General features: G+C 39.5%; 1 long non-coding RNA gene across 17 annotated transcripts in view; it reads left to right on the top strand.

Annotated features, from left to right (window-relative positions):
- The window catches only part of LOC140638053 (uncharacterized), a 148189-nt gene that overhangs the window by 88873 nt on the left and 34851 nt on the right, over positions 1–24465 (top strand). For 16 of the 17 annotated variants that reach the window (XR_012035173.1, XR_012035176.1, XR_012035168.1 and 13 more), the window contains one exon: positions 17401–17535. This is a non-coding gene — a long non-coding RNA (uncharacterized lncRNA). Of the gene's footprint in view, positions 1–14276; positions 14369–17400; positions 17536–24465 lie in introns of all 17 variants that reach the window. The other variant, XR_012035181.1, reaches the window with a different exon arrangement.

Genomic DNA, 24465 nt, shown 5'->3' on the forward strand with positions numbered 1-24465 from the left:
GCTTACTGGGAACTAGACCCTTTCCAGATATATCTCCTGGGATAGTAAAACAACTAACTCCTTACAAAGAAAGTTCTATTTATAGAAGAATAACACTGCTGTTTTGTTATTTTAATGTTTAAGTTTTAAAAGATAATGTATTTGATTACAAGAACTTCCAGTTTCTCAAATAGTTTATATTGTAAAATCATGCCAAAACTACATTTAACTAATGTCCTGCCACATGTTTTGATACCCCTACAGCTGGTTTGATCCTGGAAATCCCATTTTTACATGTTTCAATTTCAAATTTGTGGTAGAGAACTCCAAAATGTAATGTTGTTTTATCAAAAGAATATATGATGTTAATTGTCATGAGGATTTAAGCCAGTGATCACAAATAAATGTGATAAATCATTTGCTTGAATGGTTAGCCATGAAGATTTTTTTTAAAGGACTTTACTTATTTATCCATGAGAGACACAGATAGAGAGACAGAGACATAGGGAGAAGTAGGCTCCCTGTAAGAAGCCTGATGTGGGACTTGATCCCAGGACCCCAAGATCATGATCTGAGCCAAAGGCAGATGCTCAACCACTGAGCTATGAAGGTTTTAAGTTGAAGTTCACAATTTATTTTTTACATGTTCCCACCGGCTTGCTTTGATGGTTCACCTAAAGCCATGTGATTAGCTCAACTTCTTAACGTTGTCGCATATTCTAGAAGTGGTACCACTACTGAGAAAAGGCATCTGCAGGAGTTTAGGAAGTGCGAAGTCATCTAAAAAGGTTCAGAAAATAGAAAGACAAGTTGTTCATTAGTGACTTTGGTTATTCTCTAAGGAAAAAGAGTTCGAAGACTGAAGTTTAGGTTCTATATCTACAGAGAATAGTATGATTTAGAGAAAGTTACAGCTCTTTTCTCCAGCTATAAGATGAGAATTAGTGTTCTTACTCCTTAACTTCAGAGCAATGTTAGGAAAGTTAACTAGATAATATATGACAATCCCCATCAATCTCCCTGTGGAATATTAAGGAAGATCTTTTTCAGTGCAAGGAATCCCATATATGGAGCTCCTAACAGATAGATAGATATCTAGGTCCTGCTATGTAGTAGAGAAACCAAAGGTTATAGAGTAAGTACTCTATTAAAAAGGGTAAATTTTAATATAGGGCACCTTAACATATACTCTAATGATAAAGACCAAAACTTGGGGAAATCATCTTAATTATCAGTTATTTCTTTTTTCTTTTCTTTTCTTTTTTTTTACGGATTTTATTTATTTATTTGAGAGAGAGAGCAAGCACAAGCTGGAGCGGGGGCAGGGCCTGGTAAAGGTCAGAGGGAGAGGGAGAAGCAGACTCTCCGATGAGCAGGTTGCCCAATGCAAGGCTCAATCCCAGGGCCCTGAGATCATGACCTGAGCCAAAGACAGACGCTTAACCAACTGAGCCGCTCAGGCGCCTCCATCAGTTATTTCTTTATATCAAAATACTCTAAGGACACAAGGAATTTACTAACGTCAGATTCTCTGGAGGCAATGCCCGTGATAGGGGAGATATAAATTACATAATATATTTGAATCTACGCCTAGTTACTGAAGGGTTTCCTTTCCAAATAAATAAAGAACTTTAATTTTTGAAATTTAAAATTTGGGGTAACTATGTATTACATTTGGCACATGTCAAATTTCCTATTCCAGTGTAGCTCAGCAGTGGTAAAAAGTAAAAAGATTTCAAAAGCGATATATTTGCTGTCAGTGGAAATAAAGTGCTTCAGTTTTTTTGCCTTGTAGTCCCAGAATGAAAAAAAAATTCAGAGTACTGTCATGTGGACAAACACATTAATAATGGTCAGGCTGAACTGATATGTATTGATCATCTCTATCAGTGAAATAGGAACATGGAATATGTACTATTTTCATCACGCTATTTTTATTTAATTAAAAATTGGAAACATGACACACAGAAGAAAACTTTACTTTTCTGGTTTCCACATCATTAATATCATCTTTCCTAAAAGAATAAATAAATAAATAGGGCACCTGGGTGGCTCAGTGGTTGAGCATCTGCCTTTGGCTCAGGTCATGATCCCAAGCATCCTGGGATCGAGGCCCGCAGTGGGCTCTTCGCAGGAAGCCTACTTCTCTGCCTGTCTCTCTTTCTGTGTGTCTCATGAATAAATAGAATCTTTAAAATAAAAAAAAAATAAATAGATAAATGGAGAAATAAATAAATAAACAAAATACACAACTCATTGGACTGAAATGAGTTTTTCATGGTTTTTCTCCCACAAATGAATAAGCAATCAGCCTTTTGCTGCATTCCAAGTAGGTTCTCCCCTTAAAAACATTTATTTTGTGAGGCACCTGGGTAGCTCAGTTGGTTAAACATGTGTGTTCGGCTCAGATCTTGATCCGGGGGTCCTGTAATGGAGCCTCTGGGCAGGCTCCCTGCTCAACGGAAGTCTGATTCTCCCTCTCCCTTTACCCCTCTCCCTGCTCATGCTCTCTCTCACTCACTCTCCCTCAAATAAAGAAATAAAAATAAGTAAATAAGAAACATTTATTTTGTGTTCCTTAAAATGCTTTTGTGCAAAAAGGACTCTTGATAATGGTGTTGATTGACTAAAGGAGGGCCTTGATTGTATTTGAGAACAAACACAAGATCTGTAAGTTCAAGTTGCAATCCAAAAATTAAACAAAAATATGCTACCTTCTAAGACTGAAAAATGCAGGACCTTTAGTCAAAAAAATATGTTGGTTAAGCACCCATCAGATACTTAACACTGTACATAAACGTTTTTAAAATGCAAGACAGGAAAATCTACAGCCTAATTTCATCAACTTGTTTCTATTTCTTGATTCACCTGAAATTCCCCCAAGTACTTCTCTTCCTCACTAAAAATGTTCAAATACCATCAGTTATTAGTTAATATAGCCTAAAATACTGTGTTTTCATAAAATTATGCACATTTTCTTTATGGCATTTACTAAAAACTATTCTCAGTTCTCAGGAAAAAAGCAGTGAATCTTTATTACTGCTTAAAATGGTTTCAGAGAAATATACTCTTGGAAGTTCCTTTATAATTCCCCTCCCACCCCCCTCAAATGAAGTACATCCTGTCTGAAGCAGAATTACTATCAAACTAAAAGCAAGACCTTTGGGGTAACTGAATTTAAAAGTATTTTACATTGAGAAAGAGTTCTGGTATCTTCTGAGCATATCAGATGATGGGCTTTAGTATAATAATAGGAAAAAAAAAAGCACCTTTTCAAGGTGCTGTGGTAAGCCACAATAGTTTTTAAAATACTTGTTAAACAGAAAGTTGTGGTTCCTGCTGGTGGTCAGTGTATGAGGAATTAGAAATGCTTAGACTCTCAATAAATCAAATCTTAGAATTGATGAGTACAGAGTATTGCTACCTGGTAACTCGGTTTGTAGAATTTTATAGTTGTATGATAAAAGGAATATACTTTATGATCACTTTAAAGAAATTGTGACTCTATCTATTAAACTTTGGCCAGAAGAGTAGGGCACTTAAGTTCTTAAGGAATCAAGTTTGGTCCCCTTGGTGCTATTTTCTTAAAAATGAGAGCACCCGGGACCATCGCTATTCAGGGGGGCCCGAGCAGTTACTGCTCCCTCCCTGCTAGGCCTCAGCTTGTCTCTGACTCCTTAGGGCAAAACTTCTTCCATCAGCCACAGCAGGCGTGAATTTTCTTCAGTATCAACTTAATATCCACTGTCTCCTAACATAAGTTATCTTTATAGTCACAGCTGGTGGAGGAAAATAGAACAATCGCTACCACCCCAGGCAGCTCTGTAGAAGAAAGCAGGACTGAGTAGGAACGATGCGGCCATTGGTTGCCCACACCAGAAAGCTAGGTGACAGTCATGCTTTCTGCCTTCCTTGACGCCCCATATTCAAATTATTCCTCTCCTTATTTCTTCAATGTATCTGCCTTTTTCTTTCCTGGTTCCCTGGCATGAAATCGGCCACATTTCTATGTCACCTGGCACTTTGTAACAGCCTCTGAGCTGCCACCATCCATCCAGTCATCCTCCTCGTGGGAACCCAAGTGATCTTTAAACTGCAAATCTCCCTCATGTAAAACTTCAATAATTTCCCATTGCTGTCAGGATAAAGTCCTCACTTCCTCATGTGGTTCATAAGGCCCTTCATGATCTGAACCTCTTCCTGCAAATGCTTCTGCAGTTTTGCCTCCTTGTTCTCTGAATTACTGACACATCAGTTCCCTAAACAAGTGATGTTCTTACTCTGGATCTTTGCGTGTTCCCGACGTGATTCGACTTCTGCCTACCTCCCCAGCATCATGTCATAGCATTGCCCCCTTGCTGCCCCATCATTCCATATTGGTCTAGAATGTACACTGGTCTTCTCAATTAGGGCTACTTGTGTTTTCTTTGGCCTGAATGCTCTTCCCCAGTTCGGAAGTTTATCTACGTGGCTCCAAAATGGTACACACTATGGCTATATGGAAAACCAGGATGAGGGAGACTATATATGTACTTTAAGCACATCTTGAAAACAGTTTCAGAAGTTGGAAGTTCTCAGAAACCACAGTGGAAAATTGACATATAGTACACTGAAAATGAAACAGTAGAGTGTGATTCTTTTGGAATGACATTTGGAAAATGGAGGGGCCAAGAAAGAATCTAAATAGTACAAGAAGTTGTGAAAATTTCCAAATGATGAACAACTTATGCTGCACTATAATGAGTAGCGCATGGCCCCTGAGGGGCCAGTGTTTCTAGGCCAATGGGAGAAGCAGAGATATGCCTGGCCTTCTAGGAGGTCTATTTAGTAATAGCCACTGATGATTGAGCTTCTACTCTTTGGCTTGTTCCCCTGCATTATCTCCAGACCTATATTTCCAACCCCATATTGTATATCACTACTTGGGCATCCTACAGGCACCTCTGAAGACCTTACCTATCCAGAACGCAATTTGTCATCTTTTCCTGCACCCCGCTGGTTTTCTAATGTTTTCTCTTCCAGTTAATGTCATCTTCATCCATTCAGATATCCAAGTAAAATATCCAAGATATCCACTTAGATGTTCCTTTATACTACCATCCACATGTAGCATGTCACCCTCTCTTCTTGATACCATATTCTTAATGTTTTTTGAGTATAGTTGACGCATGATGTTACATTAGTTTCAGATGGACAACATAGTGATTCAACAACCCTATAAATTATGCTATGCTCACCACAAGTATAGCTACCATCTGTCATCACGCAATGCTATTGTAATACCTTGGACTACATTCCCTATGCTGCACCTTTAATTTCTTAATAATGCTCAAACCCATTAACTTCTGTTCATCCTCACTGCCTCTACTTCAGGAAGGCTACCCTCATTTCTGAATAATAATAGGTTCCTAGTTGGTTTCCCTTCCTGCAATCTTGCCTCACCCCCCTGCCCCGTTCATTCTCCATACTGCAGCCAGAGTGATATTTCCAAAGTTCAAATCTAATTATCTTGCATCTTCTATTCAAGACCTCATAGTGTTTCTCCATTGCTCTCAGGATAAAGCACTTAGTGAATATTTGTTGAATGAATTATCTTCTCAAATATTCAGAATAACATTAGGCTAGATGGTATTATGTCATTTCTCAAGTAAGGGCACTAAGGCTAAAGTGAAGAACTTAACCCAGAGTCAAATGGTCAGGTTTGTCTGACTTCTGGGGTTGTACTCTTTCTTTCTTTCTTTCTTTCTTTCTTTCTTTCTTTCTTTCTTTCTTTCTTTCTTTCTGGTTTTTTATTTTTTATTATTTTTATTTTTTTATTTTTTATTAATGAGAGATACAGAGAGAGAGAGAGAGACAGAGGGAGAGACAGGCTCCTCTAGGGAGCCTGATGTGGGACTCAATCCCAGGACCCCGGAATCACCTGAGTCAAAGGCAGACACTCAACTACTGAGCCACCCAGGCGCTTTGGCAGTACTGTTTCTACATCACACTGCCCATCCTTTGTGTCAAGAGAGGGCCTCTTCATGTGGACAGCAAGAAAAGACTACTGGTTACACGGTGCGTTTCTGCTGCCATACACAAGTAAACAATCTCTGGTTCCCATAACACTGTAGTAACTGCTTTATAGAATTATCTTGTACCACATTAAAAATGAGATTAACCAGAAACTTCAGTTAAGCACATTTTAAGAGCATACAGAGAAAAGACTTTGTGTTTTAGTCAAAATCTCAATATTAGCAAAAACAAGCTAATAGGAGTTTTTTAAAGATTTTATTTATTTATTCACGAGAGACAGAGAGAGAGAGAGGTAGAGACACAGACAGAGGGAGAAGCAGGTTCCCTGTGGGGAGCCCAATGCGGAACTCGATCCCAGGACCCCAAAACCTTGGGATCACGACCTGAGCCAAAGGCAGACAGACACTCAACCACTGAGCCACCAGGTGCCCCCCACAGAAAATTTTAAGAGCAGTTTCCAAGGTATAACTTGGACTCTCTACACATCAAACTCTTTGTCTATACCTCTTCTATAGCATGTATAGTGACCATCAAAGAGAGCTTTTGCCCAGCATAGTACCTGGCATATAGAGATGTTCAGCAAGTATTTGTCAGATGAATGAATTAATAAAGGGGAAAAGTAAAACGCTCAACATTCTAAGATCTAGAGTCGTTTACTCAGGGTTGTCATATTTTTCCTACTCAGGGGAGATAGTAAACTAATATATTTTAGCTAAGTTTCCTATTCCATAGATCCAAACAAAAAAGTTGTCTTATTCTCATTAAACTAGAATATTCATTCAATGAGAACAATTTATTTCCCAAATGTAGTGGTAAAAAACACATATGATTCAAGTTTTTAAAGTTTCTATCAAGGGCTCCTGGGTGGCTCAGTCAATTAGGCATTGACTCTTGATCTCAGCTCAGGACATGATCTCAGGGTGGTGAGATCGAGCCCTGCATTGAGCTCCAAGCAGGACATGGAGCCTGCTTGGGATTTCCTCTCTTCCCTCTCTCTACTCCTCCCTCCCTGGCTCTCGCATGGCTATTGCTCCCTCTAAAAAAAATAAAAATAAAAAAGCTTAAAAACCACAGTTATCCCAGCCTACAGTAACATTTCAGACTTCTTCCTGGTCATTCTCCCTCTAACTCTCTCCATAGTTAAAGACTGTGGAGTTACTTAACACGTGATAATTTTAACCAAGGTTAACCTAGGATCATATTCGTCATATTAAAACAAAAATAAAATATCCTGGGGCACCCTGCTGGCTCAGTCAGTAGAGCATGTGACTCTTAATCTCAGGGTCATAAGTTCAAAGCCCATGTAGAGATTACTTAAAAATAATAACTTTAAAAGTCTTTTTAAAAAGTAAAATATCCTGATGTATGACAGATAATTCTTGGTTAATCAAGAAAAAAACAAAACTTAAATTGTGCATATCACATACTATATTTCTAGGTCTCTATAATGAAAAAATTACACTTCTAATATTGCTTTAAATATTTTAGTACAGAAATCTCCAATATGAAGATTTTAGATACATTTCACTTAAGGAAATTGCATTTTATTTCTTCTCTTAAAGACTTATTTATGGGCTGCCTGGGTGGCTCAGATGGTTAAGCATCTGCCTTCTGCTCGAGTCATGATTCCAGGGTCCGGGATCAGGCCCCACATTGGACTCTCTGCTCAGTGGGGGAGCCTGCTTCTCTTTCTCCTTCTGTCTGCTGCTCCCCCTGCTTGTGCACTCATGCTCTCTCTCTATCAAATAAATACATAAAATCTTTAAAAATAAGTAAATACGGATTTATTTTTATAAATAATAATGGATCTTTATTATTTGGGGCGGGGGGAGGAAGGAGAGAATCAATCCCAAGTAGACTCCCTACTGAGTGTGGAGCCTGATCTCATGACCTTGAGATCACGACCTGAGCTGAAATTAAGAGTCAGACACTTAATGGTCTGAGCCACCCAGGTACCCCTCTTATTTCTCCTTTAAAAAAAATCAGAGTTTTATTTGTATTACTGGTTATGATGGCTGATTTTCATTCAGGTCATGCTGTAAACAGGACCAGCAAATAGGAGGAAAACTGAGCTTGAGTTCCCACTGCAGGGCAATGTTGATTTGGTTATGATACACTGACAATCTGCACTATTGTATACAAAAAGTATATAACTAGCAATAGTGCAGATCTATCTCACTGCTTCTAAGAAAATCTGTATAGAACATTTACTGTAGCATCAACACCAAGAACTTCTGATGCAAGTTAACCCTATCCTGAAGCCTAGATAAAACTATTTTAGGACTGAGCTCAGATCCTTTAACAAAAATTTGTTACAACCATGGCATAATATTGGCTAGTTTGGAAAATCCAGGGGTGCAAATGATAATTAGATCAATATTAGATTCTAAAGACTATAGATTTTTCTGGCTTATTTTTTGATAGGACACGAGCTTCTGGGAAATATCATTGTAACTGTTCTGACTTTGGCCTTGGCTGGGGAAGTGGTGTCATACTTCCTTCTGTTGGGGGACCCCTCTCTCCTCTGATTCTTTTTTTTTTTTTTTTTTTTTTTTTTATTTATGATAGTCATACAGAGAGAGAGAGAGAGGCAGAGACAGAGGCAGAGGGAGAAGCAGGCTCCATGCACCGGGAGCCTGACGTGGGATTCGATCCCAGGTCTCCAGGATCGTGCCCTGGGCCAAAGGCAGGCACCAAACCGCTGCGCCACCCAGGGATCCCTCTCCTCTGATTCTTTAGTCGCATATAGAGCACCCACAGTTTGTTTGGCAGAGAAACACAACTTCACAATAGTTTTTATAAGAGGTGGAAGTGCTGCACGCACTGCACTGTATACCTATGCAAATTTGCTGTGTGTGTGGGCACCCTGTGCAGGAGAATCCATCCATTGCAGCCTTCCTCTCTGGGTCTCTGAGGGCTGGGTTTCCTTCCGGCAGTAAGGTGGGTGGGAATCTCTCTAAAACCACTCTGTTTTCCTGCCTTGTTTTTTTTTTTTTTTTTTTTTCCCCACCCCTAGTGAGATATATAGTACCTCACACTCACTCTCTTGGTTGACGTGTGTTCAGCTTTGCCTTCCCATGCATCTGACCTCAGCATGTTTTTTGTAGTCTTCAAATGAATTGTGCACACAACATCTAGCAGCTGCCTACAGGAGATAACTGCAAAGCACGGGCTTGTAGAGTGGTTGGTCAGTCCTTCCCTTCCTAATTTGCACTCTGCTCCTTTGAGGGTCCCCCTGAGTTCTCAACTGCCAAGAGTTCAAGGAAATCTGACCATATTTTGATTTCTGTAGAAAAGAAATCGGCTTAAAATTCAAAGTACCCATGTAATCATTTGTAGAAAAAAAAATTGTAAACCTTTGTTTTAGAGAGTAAAGGAGGAAAGAAGGAGGAAATCCCCTTTACAGTTGTATTTAGAAAAAAGAAATCTCACCTATGCTACCTTCATGGTGAAAAGTAAAAATAATAATGCAGGAGCAGAACTTGGTGGACACATTTTTAACTAGATTATTAAAATTCACAGCATCAAGTACAAGAGGTCTAAACATAATTTACTCAATACTGCACACCTGAATGATTTTTACATGCCACGCTGCTGCTTCTTCGGCGAGTTAGTGGTTGTGGTGGATCATGAACCCCACCCTTTTGATCAGATAAAGCTAAAATATGATGATGTAGAGAGAAAAAAAAAACCCTTATATTCATCAGCTAGAGTTTAGAAGGATTTATAAGACAAAGTATCTAAAGTGGAAATTTATTAGATTCTTTAATAAGTTTGTAACATTTTAAACAACATAATTGCTTATCAAGTTGCCTTTAATCAAGCTAAAATCTTCTGAAGCATCTATGTTAATAGAGGACTTAATTGATTTTTATCATGCTTACATTTGATTTTTTAAAACCACATGAGGTTCAGGTAGATTATTTTAGACACACCAGTAAGATTTCACCCATGCAGTGAACAATCTACATAAGCATATTTGGTGGTCCTGCAAATCTACTCCTTTATCTAACCCAGTGGATAACCCCCTCGTCCTTCTGTATGGAAATTCTGAAGCTGCTGCTGGCAACGGGTCTTTTGGTTCTGTCTTTCAAAGTCTCTGGACTCTTCTCCACCAACGGTTTATGATAGGCCTTTGCAGCCATTTCCCTGTACTCTTCTAGAAAAATTTCTAACTGATCTGATTGCCTCCTGTTTGCTCTCTACCTTGCTGCTAGAATTATCTTTTTATTTTTATTTTTTAAAGATTTATTTATTTATTTATTTATTTATTTATTTATTTGAGAGAGAGAGAGAGAGAGAGAAGAGGGGCAGAGGGAAAGGAAGAGAAATCCTCAAGCAGACTCCCTGTATAGCCCAATATGGGGCTGATCCCAGAACCCTGAGATACTGACCTGAGCCAAAATAAAGAGTTGGACGCTCAACTAACTGAGCACCGTGGTGCCCCTAGAGTTATCTTTTTAAATGCAGAACTGATCACTTTGTTCTTCTACATGAAAATCTGCCATGGTTCATAGCTCACCACATGGGTTACTGGTGTGACAAGATCACTATAGCCTTCAGGATACCTGGGTGGAAGGGCATAGCCAGATCTCCGGTTCATCGCCTGTAACCTCAAGCAGTTTCTTCTGTGGCAATCCCAGGATATTATTCAAATATTAGTGGTTTTCATTCAGGCCTTCACTTAAAAGGTTTGGAAGCACCTCTTTAAAGCAAGGGTTCTTCACTGAGACATGAGAATGCCTGGGAGAGCAATAGGATGGTTGTGATTTTCTGCAGTTTCTGGGAGTGGCTCCTTACAAATGATTTACTCTTAAAGGGAGCTGTACTTTCTAAAAAGTTTAAAACCCACAGCTCCATAACTTATATTGGCCTTATCAATCCGTTCTATAGTAACTTATAATGTCAGCAACAGCCGTTCTTTCCTGTGCACTCCTGTCAGCCACTGCGAACGTCTTGGCATCCTTCCCACCTGCTAGTGTTGTCTAGCCCTCATCCTTCTGCAGCTTTATCTTTATTGCTTCCTTCTTCTTACCTTATGATTCAGCAAGGATGAATTCTTTGCAACTCTCTGAAATGTACTTTCAAGGTTCACTGCTCTGCCACACACCATCTTCAGTTTGGAATGCCCTTGACATCTGCTTGGTGAACTCCTCCACCTCTGTCAGGTCCCAACTTAAACCCCTATCCTGTATGACCCTCCCCTTACTCCTCCTAGAAGAATTCATTCCTTTTGCTTTTATGTTGTCTTCTTACTTTTTTAAAAGATTTTATTTATTTGAGAGAGAGAGAGAGAGAGCAGAGAGCACAAGCAGTAAGTGGGGAGAGAAAGGGGCAGAGAGAGTAGTAGGCTGAGCTGGGAGCCCAATGTGGGGCTTGATCCCAGGATCCCAGGGTCATGATCTGGGCTGAGGGCAGACACTCAATCTACTGAGCCATCCAGGCACCCCTTACTTTATATTAATACTAATGTTATTACACTAATTTTTAAATTTATTCTAATGACTGCTGTATATTTTTCTCCCCACAAAACTGTGCTACTTATTTTTTAAAAAGATTTTATTTATTTATCCATGAGAGAACACACACAGAGAGAGAGAGAGAGAGAGAGGCAGAAACACAGGCAGAGGGAGAAGCAGGCCCCATGCAGGGAGCCTGACATGGGACTCGATCATGGGTCTCCAGGATCACGCCCTGGGCCGAAGGAGGCGCTAAACCAAGACTCCCCAAGACTATGCTACTTAAAAGTAGATCCCTGATTTATTCATCTTTATATACACAGCATATTGCCCTCAGTTCATGGTTAATGCGTGTTTGTTGGATACCTGTTCTTTTATCCTCATCTCAATTTGTGAAATTTTGACTTAATCTTTGAGGATTAAAGTGGTTAAAATATCACCTCCTATAAATGCCTTGACTCTAGCAGGTTAGGGGGAACTCTCTTCTCTGTGATATCTAGTAGTTCATAAACAAGTCTACTATATCAGTTATGCCTTACTCCTACCTCAGGTGTAAGAATGAGAGCCTTCAGTTTGCAGGCTCAGCCCTGCTCAGTTCCTTGGTTTAATCTTTACAAATGGAGCAACCCGCAGTGGGTTCAGCTCCATCTGTGAATGTGTTGCCCCCCACTGCCACCATGATGACCACACCACCAAATCTTATCTGTTTAGAGCTCTAATATCTTTATTCCCCAGTCCTTTCTCTCTGGAAACTGGAACTGTATGTCCACTTACCTGGGAAACCTATTCCAAATGGGAGGATTTCATAAGAACCACAACGCTCTTCTTCCTATTCCTACTCCCACTTAAAGATCAGTGCTCAACCAGATAGGGCCTAATCTTTCAGTCTGAAATGCTTATCACTCTGTTAAAGGTTGAACCTAGAGCCAGGTTAGTTTTTCTGACCAGGGCCAGCCAGATCTATTTCTGTACAGTAACAATGTTTAATCATCCCTAATGCTGAACACAATGACTTCCCTAGAGTGGATACTCAACATGAATGAATGGACAAATGGTCATCCAGTTTAAAAAAAAAAAAAAGAAAAAAAATATACACAATAGGAAGTGGCAGAGACTGGTAAATACTCTGTCTACAGAGGACAACCATTACTTAGCTTCAGCCATTTCTTGACAGGTAAGAACATGGTGTGCAGGTTGCCAGATTTCTACATTTTCAAGAGAAGCTGGACATCTAGATTTTTATGTGACTTTTTTGACATTATGGCAAGAAGGAGCATAGTTCCTGCCCAGTGTGGTATCCTCTTTTAGGATAAATAGATCATCATGTAGTCAAGTCAGATATTTGCAAGGATGAAAAATATAGGCTAGTTTTCTTTCTATGATTTTCTTTCTTTTTTTAAAAGATTTTATTTATTTATTTGAGAGAGACAGAGATAGCAAGAGAGAACATGAGCAGGGAGGAGAGGGTGACTCAGGGCTCAATCCCAGGACCCTGGGATCATGATCTGAGCCGAATGCAGGTGCTTAACTGACTGAGGCACCCAAGTGCCCCTCTCTCTGATTTTCAATGCTAGTTGAGTATCAGTATTTCTGGAAAGCAGGAGTAACAGTAAAAGTTCCTCTACAGGACTTACTATGATAGAAACCAGTTAGGCTATTTTGATTCTTGGACATTGTTCTCTTCAGCCTATCATATGCTATTGCCAGAACAAGAAAATCCAAGAAGCCAGAGTCTGGAGGCATCAGTAATCTGGGACAGATAATTTGGGTCATGTTAACTGTAGAATGACTGTGTCCTAATAAGAAGAACATTAGGGTGGTTCATTTGCCATTTTCGGCCAACGGCTTATGACAGGGAAGACCTAGCAAAATACGGGCTCAATAAACATTCATTGAGTGAATGAACGAATGAATGGATGGATGGATGAAAAAATTGTTCATCCAAAGAAAAATAATTCTTCTAACTTTCAAAAGAATATGAGGGAAAAAAGCATGATACCTATCTCACTTCTCCAACTTCATTGCTGTCTCTCCACTGAAGTCCCATATAACCTCATGCCTAGACTACTATGTCAGTTTCCTTTTTCTACTTTTTTTCCTTTTTCTACTTTTAATTCCTACCTCACTCACCATATACTGCACTATTCCACCATATTGATTTTCAAAAATATCACCCTTTCTTAGTAGATTACTTTACTTCCTATTTCACAAAGGCTATATCATGCATGAATGCTCTGAACTTCCTGCCCTTCCCCCCACTTCTAAAAACATATCTGCATATGCTGTCACCTAGCCTCTTTTCCTTGTTCCAAAAGGAGAGGTTTCAAACCCATCCTATTCCAGCCACCTGAGTTGGGGCTCTCATTCCCTCCCAGCTCCTTGAGGACCTGGATCCATCAGCCGTTTCTTTTCCTTCCTGTGCCTTCAGCCTCCTTCTCTTCTTTAGCTCTTCCCCTTTAGCCTGTAAACAAGCTCAAGTCTTTCTTCTCAGTTAAAAAAAAAAAAAAGTGCATTTCTCAAGCTGCCACCCTGAATTTCTCCTACTCACTCCCAGGCTTCTTGAAAGACTGTGCTTTATTTTATTTCTCCACTTTCTTCCCACTCCCATAGGCTCCTGCCCACACCTCTCTACTCCAACTGCTCTATGAATGTTATCTGTGGCCCTTGGGTGCCAAATCCAATCAACAGTTTTCATTACTTATTTATCTAATCTGTCTACAGCTTTCACACTTTGGGCTAAAAATTTTTTTGGCTGGTTTCAATGGAACCATTTCTCCTCACTCTAGAATAATTTCTTCTTACTTTTCCTCTGTCCACACTCAGCTCCTGGTGCATCTGAATCATTTGTTCTGTGCTGTCCCTTCTCAGCCTGCAGATCGATGAGGTCTCCAAGCTGATGACATCACCATAAACTGGTAAATCCAGAATCTCTTCATCTCCCTCAGCTTCCTCCAGTTTGATAGACTCAGGTGCCTACTGAGCATGCAGCATAATTTATTGTAATTCCCTCTCCCCTAGAGTTGTCCTTCTCACTTCTGTTTGCCATATCTTGGTAAATAGCACTACCATCTATCAATCACCCATGTCAGAAACATGAAAGAGATTCTAGGTTCTTCTGTCTTCCAATCCAGTTAGGCATGAACTCCTGAGAATCTAAGAAAAGTAACTCTTCAAGCCGCTTTCCCATATTCACCTATCCTGCCTGGTTCTTTAGCTATTTGGCTGATTGTTTTTTAGCTATTCACTTACTGTAGTACAAAGGAGGCCATATTAAGAATCCTATAAAATATTCTTTGTTTGCTATAAAATTGTCAGTGGTAAGTTCAAATCTCTTGTAAGAATATCTAGAAATTTAGACCACATACTTTATCTTATTCAAAAGTCAGGATATAACAAGATACCACTTCACAGCCACTAGGATGGCCATTATCAAAATGAAGCAAACCAGAAAATAACAACTGGTGACAAGAATGTAGAGAAATTGGGACCCTTGTTTACTGTTAGTCAGAACATAACTACTGTTGAAAATATTATGGCAGTTGCAACAAATTCTAAACATACAATTGCATTTCTAGGGCTCTATATGTAAAGGAATTGAGAGCAAGAACTAGAATAGATATCTGCACACTCACACTCATAGTGGCATTATTCACAAGAACCTGAAAGTGGAAACATCCTAAATGTCCATTGACAATGTCCATTCACAAACTGATAGGTATGTCTGCACATGTATGTGGATCTGTATGTGTATATAAATATAAATTAGAATATATATAATATGTAGAATATGTATACAATGTATATTGCATATGTTCATAATGAAATGTTATTCAATTTTCGAAAGGAATGAAATTCTGATGCATGGTACAACATGGAAGAACCTTGAGGACATTTTGCTAAGTGAAATAAGCCAGGCATAAAATGACAAATGTTGGATGATTCCACTCATAGATAAGATACCTGGAGTAGTCCAATTCATAGAGTCAGAAAGTAGTAGTATGATGGTTGCCAGGCATGAAGGAAAGGAATAATAGTGAGTTATTATATAATGGGCATAGAGTCTCAATTTGGGATGGTGAAAAAGTTCTGGAGATGGGCAGCACTAATGGTTGCATTGGAATATGAATGCACTTAATACTGCTGAATGGTACACTTAAAAATGGTTTAAACAGTAAGCTTAGTCATACATATTTTACCAATATCTTATTCAACTCACGCTGCTATAATAAAATAACATAGACTGGATAGCTTAAACATAAAAATTCATTTCTTCCAGTTCTGGAGGCAAGGATGTCTAAAATCAAGGTGCCAGCACATTGGGTGTCTGGTGAGGCCCTGCTTTCTAGCTTGTAGACAGCTGCCTTCTTGCTGTATCCTCACAGGGCCAAGAGAAAAATCATCTTTCTCCTGTCTCTTCTCAGAAGAACACTAATCCCATTCATGAGGGCTCCAGCCTCACGATCTAATTACATCCCAAAGACCCCACTTCCAAGTGCCCCTATATTGGGGATTTAGGCTTCAGCATATGAATTGGGGGGGGGACATTCAGTTCATAGCAAATCACGATTTACAAATTAGAATGTATTTATCAGATTATTAAAAATTGTCATTCTCAAAATGTCTTCCTGTAGAGTTCCAGAAGTATATACTTTGTCCTCAATGATACAAGGGTGTGTGAACTAACTGAAGCAAGTGAGATTTTGCCAGAAGGGTAGGAGAGACCAGTTCTAAAAGACAATCAGAGATGTCAAAGAACACTCTGAAATTCCTGGAGAGAAAGAAATAGAGAATGTCTATACCTGAGAAGGTGACCCTGATGGGGGTGTCTATTCCTCCAGAGACTCCGATTCCTCTATTTGTATCCCTCTAGAAGCTCAAGAGGAGAGTGCGTGTTTCCCAGCTTGAGCAGAACCCTCCCTACTTCTGTTAAAGCAAGCGTGCATACAATGCAATCCAAAACAAAATGGGGTAAGAGGGACCAGTTTAAAAATACATGCATTTTTTAAGTAATTACAAAGAAATTCAAAAGTTGAATAAAAGAGAAAAGCAACTCAAGATCAGAACAAAGCCTCTGGGAGCTCTAACAGGAAAATATGTGTATCATTGGTGAGTGCCAATGTAAATACAGCACACAAACCCAAAGCTTATCTGTGTGGTTTCCATAGTGTCAATATATATATATGCAAAGCTGATCTGACTGCACTGAGAGCCATCAAAGGTCATGGAAGTAAAAACAAAAGTCAGATTGTCTGTGTGACAGCGAGTGCCAGGGTTCCTGGACATTTTCTCATTTCTAGAGAAATGAGCGAGAGGTGGCAGTAATGTTCTTTTCCTCTCTTTCTCTCTCTCTCTCTCTCTCTCCCGTCCCCTTCCTCCCTTCCTTTCTCCCTCTTTCATGAATTAAAGCATTCTTTTCTTTGAGTCCCAGGAAATGAAATTCAAATTTACAGTGAAAGGTTACCAATGAAATATATATTTGTTTTCATGTATAGTTGCACTGTAGTTAAAACGAGAGCTATTTTTTTTAAAAAATTGACCTGCTTTGGGAGGAGGGATAAATATGCACTCTTTTAAATTTTCTTTTGCTTGTCTAATCAGAGTAGCTTCAGATAAATGAATTGCACAAGAATGTCTGCTGTAGCAACACAGAATCAGGATGAGAGGAACAGCACATCACACATTTTTCTTCGGTCGTGCTACAGTTTGGGGGCACAGATCAGGAGGCTACTGAAATGTTAGGTGGATGTGGGTGACAAATTATACTAGTTGAAAAGGTAGCTGAACTCAGTGGGATGAGTTTGCCTTGGTATTTAGAAGTTTAAATAGCAGCTGTATACTGAGGATAGGTTTTTTGGGGAGGAGGAGGGGAGGTTACATTTTTTGAAAAGAGACTGTAATGATTTCCTGCTTGCTTAAAGGTAGTGAGTATTTATTTGTTTATTTTTAGGTAAGCTCTATGCCCAACATGGGGCCGGAACCCACAACCCAGAGATCGAGTCTCCTGCTCTACTGACAGAGCCAGCCAGGCATCCCTGGGTTTTTGTTTTTGTTTTCTTGGGTAGAAAAGTATGGAAATGAAACGGTGAGTGTATTCTACAAGCTTTTCTTGAATTATTAGTATAGGCTGTGCAGTCTGCCAGGTGCACTTGTGAGTTATTTGAAGCTCACATCTGTTGAGTAATTTCCCCAAGGTCTCACTGCTAATAAATAACAGGACATAGGCCTTTGTAGTTCTAAAGTCCATGCTTTTAGATCCTCACCTATGTTACTTCTCAGTTATATTCATTAGAAGGGCAGTGTTCCTCATTGTGTGTCCCTATACCTGGATACACAGTATACCTATACTCCTCCTTCACACCTAATTCTCAGACCCTATGCCTGAGGACTAGTGACTTCCTCACTCACTATAGTTCATAGTACTACTCCTATTAAATACTAATAACAATAATAATTTATCAATAAATATATCAATTCATCGACTGAAACTCTGCTAAGAACTTTGTGAGGAAAAGGAAAAAGAGGGGCACCTGGGTGGCTCAGTGGTTGAGTGCCTGCCTTTGGCCCAGGTCATGATCCCAGGGTCCTGGGATCGAGTTCCGCATCGGCCTCCCCAGAGAGAGTGTGCTTCTTCCACTGCCTGTGTCTCTGCCTATCTCTCTGTGTCTCTCATGAATAAATAAATAAAATCTTAAAAAGAAAAGGAAAATGAACTTTGTGAGTTTTATTTCATTTAATACTTTCAATGGTGCTTGAATGTGGATGCTCTGGAATAGACTCCTCTAGGGTTAGATCTTAGTGGCTTTATTTATGAACTGTGTGACCATGGACAAGTTATTTAACTTTCCTGACTTTTCATTTCTTCATCTGTAAGATGGAAATAATAAAAGCATCTAAGTGAGCTGTTGGGAAAATTAAGCAATATAGAAAAAAAGCCAGTGTACATAATCAATACTGACTACAAATTATTAGAATTAATACAAATACTATTAATAATTTCACCCATCTGTAAAATCCCTGCCATGTTCATATAGCTCAGCTCTGAGGCCTCTTGTCTTGATTTCCTCATTTTTTAAAAATTCCAGTTCCCTGCCTAGAACTGAAACCTACTGTGGACACTAATCCAGTGGCTGGATCTTTTTTTTTTTTTTTCTAATTAATCCTTTTAGTTACACTGAGCCACCCAGGTCCCCCCAGTGGCTGGATCTTTAGGACCCTGTGCTCTATTCCTGGGAACTGGATCTTGTTTCCTACATCATCAACTGCTGGCTGGGATGCTGCATATCACTGACTTCCAATGGAGCCAGGATGTACTACCATCTGATTTTTAATATCTCTATTGTCATCATCTGCCAGGAAAATTAGACCCCCTTAGCTCTGTCTTTGATTAGGCTCTAGTCCAAGATGATTCTTTACTAACTCCAGTTTTGTTTTGTTTTTTCCAGGGGCGGCGATTGATCGCCATACTAACTCCAGTTTAAACTGCTGAGTGTCTCCTATCTTACTCAATACTGCTTCTTGCTCTTCCCTGCTAGCTATCTTTAAAATTATAGTACACCTTGAAGTCAAACTCACCTAAGATTCAGCATATAATATTATAGTTACAGAGGAGTCAAAGATGAAAATATATAGTCCTGTGTTAAAAGAACTTATACTCTTCATAAAATTGAAAAAATATAAGACATAGGTAGCTTATATGCCCTCTTGGATACTGTTGGCCTTGCCTTCTCTGTATTCCAGCCATCAACTCCTCCTTGGAAGCTTCTATGGTATACCTATTCTATGTCTCACATGATTCTGTTGTCTGGATTGAACTAATTGCTTGTCTAAGAACATTGGCTTTGGGCAGCCTGGGTGGGCCAGCGGTTTAGCGCCGCCTTCAGCCCAGGGTGTGATCCTGGAGATCCAGGATTGAGTCCCATGTCAGGCTCCCTGCATGGGGCCTGCTTCTCCCTCTGCCTGTGTCTCTACCTCTCTCTCTCTGTGTCTCTCATGAATAAATAAATAAAATCTTAAAAAAAAAAAAAAAGAACATTGGCCTTTCACTTGGGTTATCACTGTGTAGCCAGGTAAGCAGCCATACATCCAGAGTCTCTGGTTGCTTCTCTCATTTATGGGCTTAGATGAAACACTTCACCACAGGGCATGGGATCTGGCTTCCTGATCAGTCAGATGCCATATCCAGAAGCACAGGATCCTGAGCCAGTGGAAGCCAGGAGACCAGAGGGAGCCAATTCTCTGCTAAGAATTCTCTCTCCTCTTTTCCTCCCCTCCTTTCTCAGACAGTTTCCCAGTGTGCCTGAGCAGATGAAAACTGGCAAGTGATTGTCTTAGTCTCTCCATGGCTCATTATGGAGTAGTGACCAACGTGGTGACCTTGTGTTACCTACCCTTCTCACACGTACCTTCTGTCGCCCTCATTTTCACTGCCCTGGGATTGCATTTCCCATACAAAGTTTATCACTTAATTCATGCATCAGGCTCTGCTTTTGAGGAATGAATGGATGCCAGAGCTCCAAAATTTGAGACTCTTAAGCAAAAGAATGAAAGGGGAGTCATTAGGCTTAAAAGAAGAAAAGACCTAGAATAAGAAGAGTTCTTACATATCCCCTGTTCTTTCTGATACCTGACCATCATTCTCCACACAAACCTCCTCCCTGCACCATCCTCCTCCCCCAATGCACACTGCCCCCTACTAGAACTAAAATTATTTTGCCTTCAGGACTAGCATTTAACCCAGCATTTCCCTTCCACTGACTGTTTTGCCTAAAAGAAAAAAAAAATCACTTTAACTGTTGATAAATCCTTTCATTCCACAATTAGAGATAAGAAGCTAAAAATATAAATAACTGAATCAGTTTTAGCTATAAAGGATGACATCACACTCATTCCTGGTTAGATGGAGGAAGAGAGTGGCAGGGCAAAAATGCAGTGGGCCCTTGGAAGGGGACAGAGCAGCCTGGAAGCAGGACAGATGATTTTATCCAATTATGTGATTTGTTCACGGCTCTGCACTGCTCATCTTCAACTGAGACTAAGCAAAGAACGGCCGGACATGGCAGTCCTGTGGGGACATACATAGGCAAATTATAATGGAAACTATGATCAGATAATAGGCTTAAGCAGAGATCTAATCCATGATAGAATATTTATTAAAATTGGAAAGAATTCCATATGTGGAATGTCAAGTGTATTAAATAAGGGAATTATAATGCTGGACATTATAGAACTGAATGAGTATTATAGTTCAAATTTTGTCGCAACAAATGCTATTTCAAGGAAATCCTTTATGGAAGAAAATCTAAATCTAATCCTGGAGTGATAGTCCATCTATTTAAAATCAAGTTTGTTGCACTTTATCAGCCAAACACAGATAGGCTCTTAAAGTTCATTGTATAAGGTATAGTCCATAGGTGTGTGAGATACTAGAGAGGAAGCTCAATAAGAACGGATGATGGATAGTTGGAAGGCAGGCCGGCAGGCACAAGGAGCAGCCTGCCCCCCACCCCCCCACTCCTGGAAGGAGCCCTCCACTTTCTCCCAAGTGATGGATAGGTGACAGAAACCCAACTGGATGACAGGCACAGGAAAGGTTAATCTGATTAAAGCACATCATAAAAACCTGTAGATTTAGAAACTCTTGGCAACCCTCTCGGGTCCCCTCCCTCCTCAGGAGCTGTGTACCATCACTTTGCTATTGCTCAATAAACTTTGCTTTGCTACCTACCTCTCTGTCTGCTCTGCCTCTTCATTCTTCAGAGCAGCATGACCAAGAACCATGGGCACCGATGTAGGAAAAACCCTGTAACACTGACAGTGTTTGAAGTGAAAAATTGCAATCCTATGACGTTCCTAAGTGTGGCTATTATTAAAATCAGTTTCTCTGTATGCACCCCAAAATTTTACTCTCTTCACTTTGTTGATTGCCTTTATTTGCCTATGATATTTCAGTTGTGTCATCAATATTGATGAACAAGATCATCAAATTATATATGTTGTTGTTTAAGCCTATGTGTGTTGTAGCTATTTAATATCACAAATCCCTGTCCTAATTAATCCTTTTAGTTACATCCTATTTTTCAAACATGTGGATGTTTGTTTAGTTGACTTTAGTTAACCTGACAGTGAGAAAAGAATATGCCTGCATCATATGAATGTCTTCCATGAAACAAAAGGAACCTATTCATGACAGTTAAAAACTCCCCATAGTCCCATAAGCTAATTAAAATGAAGTAGAGTCACACTAGGTAGCAATAACAGATTAATATTTAATTCATAATAACTACTTTTAGGAGCGCCTGGGGTGGCTCAGTTGGTTAAGCATCAGCTCAGGTCATGGTCTCTGGTCTCAGGGTTATGGGATTGAGCCTCTCCACCCCCATTCTGGCTCTGCACTCACTAGGGACTCCTTTGAGATTCTCTCCCTCCCTGCACTTGTATTCCTCAAGTAGAAAGTTGAGAACCTCCTCTGTCCTGATGACATAGAGAGAGACTGGAAGCAGGGAGTGGAGTGAGAAGGTTACCACAATGGTCCGGGAATTTTCTCTCTCTCTCTCTCAAATAAATAAAATCTTTAAAAAAAAATAAGATAAATACTTTTAAATTGCATTTTCTATGTTTCCACACCCCATTGGAAATAGTCTATATTCCAAAATTCAGTAATATGAACTATTTTTCTATAGCTGTTATAAAAAGTATCAAAAATTTAATGGTTTAACACAATGCAAAGCTTTTATTTTATAGTCCTGTAGGTCAGAAGTCTAGTACAAGTCTAACCAGGCTAAAGTCAAAGTGTCTTCAGGTTTATATTCCTTTCTCTTGGTTCTAGGGGAGTTTCTACTTCCTTGTTTTTTCAGGTGTTGACAGAATTCAGCTCAATGTGGTTAAAGGACTGAGGCCCCATTTTCTTGTTGGCTGTAAACTGAGGGCCATTCTTGACTTTTAGAGGCCTTATATTCTTTGGCTCAGGGTCCTCTTCCTCCATCTTAAAAATCAGCAGTGGTGGGTGGAGTCTTTGTTGCTCATATCTCTGATTACAGCTGGAAGATTTCTGACTAGATTGGGCCCACCTGGATTATCCACGGTAATCTGGATGGACAATTTCCCAAAGTCAAGGTCTATAACCTCAATCATATCTGCAAATCCCCTTTTGCTTATGGAAAGTGACATAGTTACAAGTCCCAGAGATCCGGATGTAGTCATCTTTGGGGGTGATGGGGGGCATTATTCTGCCTACCATACATAAGGAAGCACGTGAGTGGGGGCACAGAATAATGCTCTAGGAGAGAACTGTGCTTTTCACATTTTCTTTTCAATAAAATCTTCTCCCAAACGTTTTCCCTCTAGATGATTTATAGCTCTTGAAATATCATGTATACTGATTTATAGTTCATAACTAAAGCCAACTGAAGAAAGCCTTCATCCTGAGGCATGGCTTACTAGAAATGTTTTCTGTTGCTAGAAGTTCTGTTGGCCTCTCCTTATTGGGTCACTATATCAACTAGCATAAAGAGCCTCCTGGCTCTGGACTTCATGGTCCAACATTTGGATCCTACAAACTGCCTTAGATGTTTAAGTGGAACTAGAACAAGTCTCCAGAAGTATATGACTTGACTTGAGACTCCACTCCAAACCTTGGAGTATCCTATCAATGGAATGGGCTAGTTCTAGGCCTCTCTAAGCGGCTCAAAGTTACTTTTAGGTAGCCTCCAATGAGGATCTGATCTAATCCAGATATTTCAAAGTCAGACTTCCCTGGTGGTCATTTTTCACTTTGGTCTGGACTATCGATTTAAGTTCCTGGACTATTGTAGTAACCTTCTCACTCCACTCCTTGCTTCCAGTCTCTCTCCATGTCATCAGGACGGAGGAGATTCCCAACTTTCTACTCAAGGAATACAATACATTTCCAATAAGAGTGCCTCATTATGTACTTCTTCTCAAAACAAAGTTCTGTTAAGTTTATGAAAGAGTCCCAGACGATTCTGAATTCCCAAAGGTGGACCAAGTGATTCTAGAATCTGCCTTTTTACTCACTTTTAGGGGGCAAATGATTATAATAATAAAAAACCTTCTTCTTATCATTGTTATAACTCTTATATGCTGCTTACTATGTGCCAGATATTGTCCTAAGTACTTTATGTATGTTATAACTTATTTAATCTTCATATCAACCCCTGAGGTAAGTGCTATTATTAAGCCAGTTTTACCATTGAGGGAGAGAAGATTAAGTGACTTACAGTCATACAGCTGTTAAGTGACAGCTGTGATTTGAACTCAGATTCTACACTTTTGACTACTAAGTCAAACTCTACCCCAGCACCTTCTGTTGAGAATCACTGCACTACATTAACTATTCTGCTAAAAAATATTATCACATCCCTGCCTTTCAAAACTTTCAGTTTAAAACGTTAGCATAACATTCAAAGCTCTTCGTAATCCACCTCTATCCTCAATATTGAAACTATTTTGTTTTAATATCCCATCTCCTTACTAATTTCCCCTCCTTTTATAAATTACTGAGACAGGGGTGTTAAAACCTTCCAATATGCCTAAAACAAAGCTATTTTTAAAAAAAGAAAAAAGAAAAAGAAGACATTCTAATATCCCATCACATCTGCTTCTCTTCAATAAAGCATGTGTTAAGTGTCTATTTGAGTTAGGCTATGTTAGGTAGAAAGGATGTAAAAATCCTACAAACTGTAGGGAAATAGAGAAATAATTATAATAAATAAGGAAGGGAATTAATTTATCCAGCTTTTATGTGCCAAGCACTATTCTATTACACACATTTTATTTACCCCCTACTCTACACTGTAGATGGTCCTCTCCTTGTTTGACAGATGCAGAACCTGCAGTCAACATTGAGTAAGTATTTGAACCAAGAATGTGCATCTGAGATATGAGTAGCATAACTGTGATTCAGAGTCAGGCCCGTCTGAATCCAAAGCTCAAGGTCTCTCAACTATGCCAGTTTTTCAAATTGTTTCTTTCCTGTCAAGAATCTTATTATTGA

The sequence above is a fragment of the Canis lupus genome, chromosome 8 (assembly GCF_048164855.1).
Source record: "Canis lupus baileyi chromosome 8, mCanLup2.hap1, whole genome shotgun sequence".
In the NCBI taxonomy this organism is placed as follows: Eukaryota; Metazoa; Chordata; class Mammalia; order Carnivora; family Canidae; genus Canis; species Canis lupus.